The 6526-nt window shown below is 42.5% G+C and overlaps 1 non-coding gene across 1 annotated transcript; it reads right to left on the bottom strand.

Moving 5' to 3' along the window:
- Positions 1–5298: 5298 nt before the first annotated feature.
- LOC123456778 lies at positions 5299–5510 on the bottom strand. The gene has a single exon (XR_006634659.1). It is a non-coding gene; the product is annotated as a small nucleolar RNA U3 (small nucleolar RNA).
- Between the last annotated feature and the right edge of the window lie 1016 nt (positions 5511–6526).

Raw genomic sequence — 6526 nt, 5'->3', positions numbered from 1 at the left:
ACGGCGATCCTCCTACCTCTGCCTCCCGAGTGCTGGGATTAAAGGCGTGCACCACCATGCCCGGCTTAAATACTTTTTGTAATTTATTTTGTTTGTTTTTGAGTTAGGGTCTCACTCTAGCTCAGACTGACCTGGAACTCACTCTGTAGTCAGGGTGGCCTTGAACTCTCAATGATCCTCCTACATCTGCCTCCTGAATGCTGGTTAAAATATTTTTTAAAAAAATATTTATTTAATTTTTTATAAATATTTTTTTAATTTTTTATTTTTTTTATTTGAGAGCGACAGACACAGAGAGAAAGACAGATAGAGGGAGAGAGAGAGAATGGGCGCGCCAGGGCTTCCAGCCTCTGCAAACGAACTCCAGACGCGTGCGCCTCCTTGTGCATCTGGATAACGTGGGACCTGGGGAACCGAGCCTCGAACCGGGGTCCTTAGGCTTCACAGGCAAGCGCTTAACCGCTAAACCATCTCTCCAGCCCTAAAAAATATTTATTTTTATTTATTTATTTATTTGATAGAAAGAGGGAGAGAAAGAGAGAATGGGCGTTCAGGGCCGCTAGCTACTGCAAACGAACTCCAGACTCAAGCGCCCCCTTTTGCATCTGGCTAACGTGAGTCCTGGGGAATTGAACCTGGGTCCTTTGGCTTTGCAAGCAAACGCCTTAACTGCTAAGCCATTCCTTCTGCCCATGTTATTATTTTTTTTTCCTGAGGTAGGGTCTCACTCTAGCCCAGGTTGACCTGACCTGGAATTTACTCTGTATTCTCAGGGTGGCCTTGAACTCACAGCGATCCTCCTACTTTGTCCTCCCAAGTACAGGGAATATAGATGTGCACCACAACTCCCTGCCCGTTAAACATTATTATGCCTCAAAAGAGGCAGCCTTCTTTATTCTTCAGTCTCATTGATTAGAACCTGATTCTTAGCTAGATGTGGTGGCGCACGCCTTTAATCCCAGCATTTGAGAGGCAGAGTCAGGAGGATTGTTGAATTGGAGGCCACCCTGAGTGAATTATAGGTCAGCCTGGGCTAGCGTGAACCCCTATATCAAAAAACAAAAAAACAAAAACGACAAAATTTGATTCTTGTGCCTTTCTGTGCAGGTGGAATGTAAGTTGCGGTGGCATAGGAAAGACTGCCCTCTGGCATTCATCTGCAGTCACTACAAGATAACAAGTTCCATTTCTGTCGTTTGTGGTTCCTGCCTAAAGCCAATGAGCAGAGCCCCTGAGACTATGGAGGCTTCACAATACAAAACACATTCAGTCCCATCCATGTTTCTGAAAATGGCAGGACTTTATCCTCTTTTATTGCTTTTATTTCATTGTGCATACAAGCCACGTTTTCATTATCTGTTCATCAGTTGATGTGTACTTGGATTGATTCCACTTCTTGGCTGTTGTGAATACGCTGCAAAGCATTCTACCGCTGATATCTACCTAAAGATCCCTTAGTATTTTTGTATATGTTTTTTGAGGCAGGGTCTCACTGTAGCACAGGCTGGCATCAAACTCACGCCAATCCCATCTCAGCCTCCTGAGTGCTGAGATTAAAGGTGTGTACAACCACATCCAGCTTCCCCATAGTATTTTTACTTTAGAAAATATGATGCCTAAACTGGGCGTGGTGGCGCACGCCTTTAATCCCAACACTCGGGAGGCAGAGGTAGAAAGAGTGCTGTGAGTTCGAGGCCACCCAGAGACTACAGAGTGGTTTCCAGGTCAGCCTGAACTAGAGTGAGACCCTACCTCAAAAAAACAAAAAAATAAAATAAAAAAGAAAATATGATGCCTAAAAAAAAAGAAGAAGAAAATATCATGTCTGCAAGTGTTGAGGCACCTTGATAGTCATCAAATTCTACAAAATGGAAAATATTTCCAACTATTTTTTTAGATATCAAAATATGTATTTAATTCAAAATATTCTTGCAGGGCTGGAGAGATGGGTTAGTGGTTAAGGTGCTTGCCAGCAAAGCCAAAGAATTCAGGTTTGATTCCCCAGGACCCGTGCAAGCCAGATGCACAAGGGGGCAGCACATGTATCTGGACTCTGCAGAGGCTGGAGGTCCTGGTGTGCCCATTCTCTCTTTCTCTCTAGCTCTCTCATTCTCTCTTTGTCTCTCTTTCTCTTTCTCAAATGAATAAATAAAAATAGCTGGGCATGGTGGTGCATGCCTTTAATCCCAGCACTCAGGAGGCAGAAGTAGGAGGATCGCTCTGAGTTCAAGGCCACCCTGAGACTCCATAGTGAATTCCAGGTCAGTGTGGGCTAGAGTGAGACCCTACCTTGAAAAACCAAGAAAACAAAAAGTGGTTGGAGACCCTGGTGTACCATTTTTTTCCCTCTTCTTCTCCTTCTTCTTCTTCTTCTTCTACTTCTTCTTCTTCTTCCTCTTCTTCTTCTTCTTCTTCTTCTTCTTCTTCTTCTTCTTCTTCTTCTTCTTCTTCTTCTTCTTCTTCTTCTTCTTCTTCTTCTTCTTCTTCTTCTTCTTCTTCTTCTTCTTCTTCTTCTTCTTCTTCTTCTTCTTCTTCTTCTTCTTCTTCTTTTTTTCCCCCCAAGGTAGGGTCTCACTCTAGTTCAGGCTGTCCTGGAAATCACTCTGTAGTCTCAGGGTGGCCTCGAACTCATGGCGATTCTCCTACCTCTGCCTCCTGAGTGCTGGCATTAAAGGTGTGTGCCCCCACGCCCAGATCTCTCTCTCTCTCTTTTTAACAACTTGTTTTTAAAATGTATCTTTAGTTTTTCAAGGTAGGGTCTCACTCTAGCCCAGGCTGACCTGGAACTCACTATGTAGTCTCAGGGTGGCCTTGAACTCATAGTGATCCTCCTACCTCTGCCTCCCAAGTGCTGGGGTTAAAGGGTGCGGCACCACACCTGGCTTTTTCCGGGGGGGGAGGGGTTCGAGGTAGGGTCTCCCTCTAGCCCAGGCTGACCTGGAATTCTCTACGTAGTTTCAGTCAGACTGGCCTTGAACTCACAGCTATCCTCCTACCTCTACCTCCCAAGTGCTTGGATTAAAGGTGTGCACCACCACACATGGTTGGGCTTTTATTATTTATTTATTTGAGAGAGAACTTCAGACGAATGTGCCACTTTGTGCATCTGGTTTACATGAATCCTAGGAATTGAACCTAGGTCTTTTGGCTTTGTAGGCAAACACCTTAACCAGCTAAGCCATCTCTCCTGCCCCAATTCTCTCTTTCTCATTCTCTCTGCCTCTTACTCTCTCTCAAATAAATAAATAAGATAAAAAATATTCTTGCAGAAACTGACTACTTGAAGTATCATTCTTCAACAAATATTTTTCAGAAGACAAAACTCACTCACTGCCAGATATGGTGGTGTATGCTTTTAATCCCAACACTTTGGAGGCAGAGGTAGGGGGATCACTGTGAGTTCGAGGCCAGCCTGAGACTACATAGTGAATTCTAGATCAGTCTGGGAAAGAGTGAGACCCTACCACAAAAGAAAACCTTACAATGTTGTTAATATTTTTTTTCTTTTAAGAAATATTTTAGAGCCAGGCGTGGTGGTGCATGCCTTTAATCCCAATACGTGGGAGGCAGAGGTAGGAGGATCACTGTGAGTTCAAGGCCACCCTGAGACTACATAGTGAATTCCATGTCAGCCTGGGATAGAGTGAGACTCTACCCTGAAACACCAAGAAAAAAAAAATTAAAATTAAGCCTGGCATGGTGATGCACACCTTTAATTCCAGCACTCAGGAGGCAAAGGTAGGAGGATCACCATGAGTTCAAGGCCAACCTAAGACTACATAGTGAATTCCAGGTTAGCCTGAGCTAGAGTGAGACCCTACCTTGAAAAACAATATATAAATGTCATGTTATGGGGTCCATTGTTGCACAATAAGACCATAGACTCACAGAATGTGAGACAAAATTTTATTGGGTAAAAAGAAAAGAAAAGGAAAAGAAAGGAAGAGAAAAGAAAAGAAAAGAAAAGAAAAGAAAAGAAAAGAAAAGAAAAGAAAAGAAAAGAAAAGAAGAAAGCTGGCACATCAGGTCCGCATCTCAAAGTTCGGGATCTCAGGATGTAGACTTGAACTGTTTTGGAGTGTCAGCTTTTATTTGAAATAATCACATGTTATTTATAGTAAGAACAGGATTGGGAGTTAAACCACAAAATTACATACTGTTAAACAAGGGAGGGGTAGTATTACAAGAAGTCACAAGGTTACATAGGTCACATAATTTGAACTGAGGCAAAAAACATTCTATGCTATGTAATCACAAAGGTACTTAGAAACAAAAGATGCAGGGAGGTCCTGGTACATTGCACAGAGGGATCACTCCATTCCTTTCACATTCCATTTTCCAGTTTATTTGCAAGCAGAGAGAGAGAGAGAGAGAACAGAGATAGACAGAGAACGGTCATGACAGAGCTTCCTGTCAATGCAAACAGAATCCAGATTCATGTGCCACTTCGTGCATCTGGCTTTATGGTGATACTGAGGAATCAAACTCAGGTCTTTAGGCTTTGCAGGTAAGTGTGTTAATCTTTGTGCCATCTCTTCAATCCAATACTTTTTTCTTAAAAATGCATGCTGCTGGACTGGAGAGATGGCTCAGTAGTTAAAAGTGCTTGCTTGCAAAGCCAGATGACCTGATTTCAGTTCCCCAGTACACACATAAAACCAAATGTGCAAAGTGGCACGTGTCTGGAGTTCATTTGCAGTGGTAAGAGACCCTGGCATGCCCATTCTCTCTCTCTCTCTCTCTCTCTTTCTGTCCCTCTTTCCCCTCTCCCTCCTTCTCTCTCTCTGTTTACAAACAAACATATATATATATATATATATATATATATATATATATATATATATATATATATATATATAAAAGAATGCTATGATAATCCCTGTTGTAATGAAATGACAGGAACTCTAAAAGTACAGGTATCAAAATATTAAGAAAAAAAACAAAGTATAAGTTAAAAGTATAGGTTATAAAATCTTTGACATTAAAAAAAGCTTAGGGCTGGAGGCTTAGCAGTGAAGGCACTTACCTGGGAAGCCTGAGGACCCAGGTTCAGTTTTCCAGTACCCACTTAAGCCAGATGCACAAGATGCATGTGTCTGGAGTTCGTTTGCAGTTGCAAAAGGCCCTGGCATGCCCATTCTCTCTCTTTCTTTTTCTCTTTCCTTCTCTCTCTTTCTCTTAAATAAGTATTTTTTTAAAAAGGCTAGTATTGATTAAACCCCTAAAAGCAAACTTGTATTCTTCAAACTAAAGTTTAAGAAGGTGCAGTTCTTTCATTACACACACCATAAAAAGGAAGCCGCTCTCACTATGTTCTCTCTGGCTAACTCCCACACAAAAAGTGAGGACAGTTATCAATGCAAATGGCATTTGGAGCAAAGAAACTCCAAGAGAGGCTTCATGCTCAGGAGAGAACACTACGCCTGCTTCTGTGGCTTCCAGTATTCTACCTAGTCAGAGAAACTTCCCTAGTGACGAGTTATACAAATGATCTCTGAATGCATAGTCTTTATATATTTATGTCTCAAAGTGTAGGACCGAGAAGATGGCTCAGCAGCTAAAGGTGCTTGCTTGCAAAGCTTGCAGGCCTACTTCAAGTCCCAAGTACCTACATAAAGCCACACATACAAAGTAGCAATTGTATCTGGAGATCATTTGCATCAGCTAAAGAGCCTGGCATGTATGTGCTCTCTCTCTAAAAAACAATGCATTATGTTTGTTTTAGGTATTTTTTGGTGGAGGGGAGGGTCAAAGTAGTATCTTGCTCTAACCCAGATTGACCTAGAATTCCCTCTGTAGTCTCATGCTGGCCTCGAACACACAGCAATCCTCCTACCTCTGCTTCCCAAGTACTGGGATTAAAGGTATGTACCACCATGCCTAGCAATATGTAATTTTTGTTTGTTTGTTTTTTGAGGTAGAGTCTCACACTAGTCCAGGCTGACATAGAATTCACTATGGAGTCTCAGGGTGGCCTCAAACTCATGGCAATCCTCCTACCTCTGTCTCCCGAGTGCTGGGATTAAAGGCATGCGCCACCACGCCCGGCTTTATGTACTTATTATTATTACTATTATTTTAAATTGTATTTATTTATTTGCAATGAGAGAGAGAGAGAGAATGGACATACCAGAGCCTGTAGCCACTGCAAATGAACTCCATATGCATGTGCCCCTTGTGCATCTGGCTTATGTGGGTCCTGGGGAGTTGAACCTGGATCCTTTGGCTTTGCAGGCAAACGCCTTAACCGCTAAACCATTTCTCCAGCCCTGTAATTTTTTTGTTTTCAAAGTAGGGTCTCACTCTAGCTCAGGCTGACCTGGAATTCACTATGTAGTCTCAGGCTGGCCTCGAACTCATGGTGATTCTCCTACCACTGCCTCCCGAGTGCTGGAATTAAAGGCGTGTGCCACCACGCCCGACTCCTGTAATTATTTTTTAATGTTTAAAAAATTAAAATAGGCAGTACTTGGGATGCAGAGGTAGGAGGACTGCCATGAATTCAAGGCCACCCTGAGACTACATA

Source organism: Jaculus jaculus, chromosome X, assembly GCF_020740685.1.
Source record: "Jaculus jaculus isolate mJacJac1 chromosome X, mJacJac1.mat.Y.cur, whole genome shotgun sequence".
Classification (NCBI taxonomy): domain Eukaryota; kingdom Metazoa; phylum Chordata; class Mammalia; order Rodentia; family Dipodidae; genus Jaculus; species Jaculus jaculus.
Note: the sequence above shows the minus strand (reverse complement) of the source record. Positions and strands in the feature narration are given on the sequence as shown.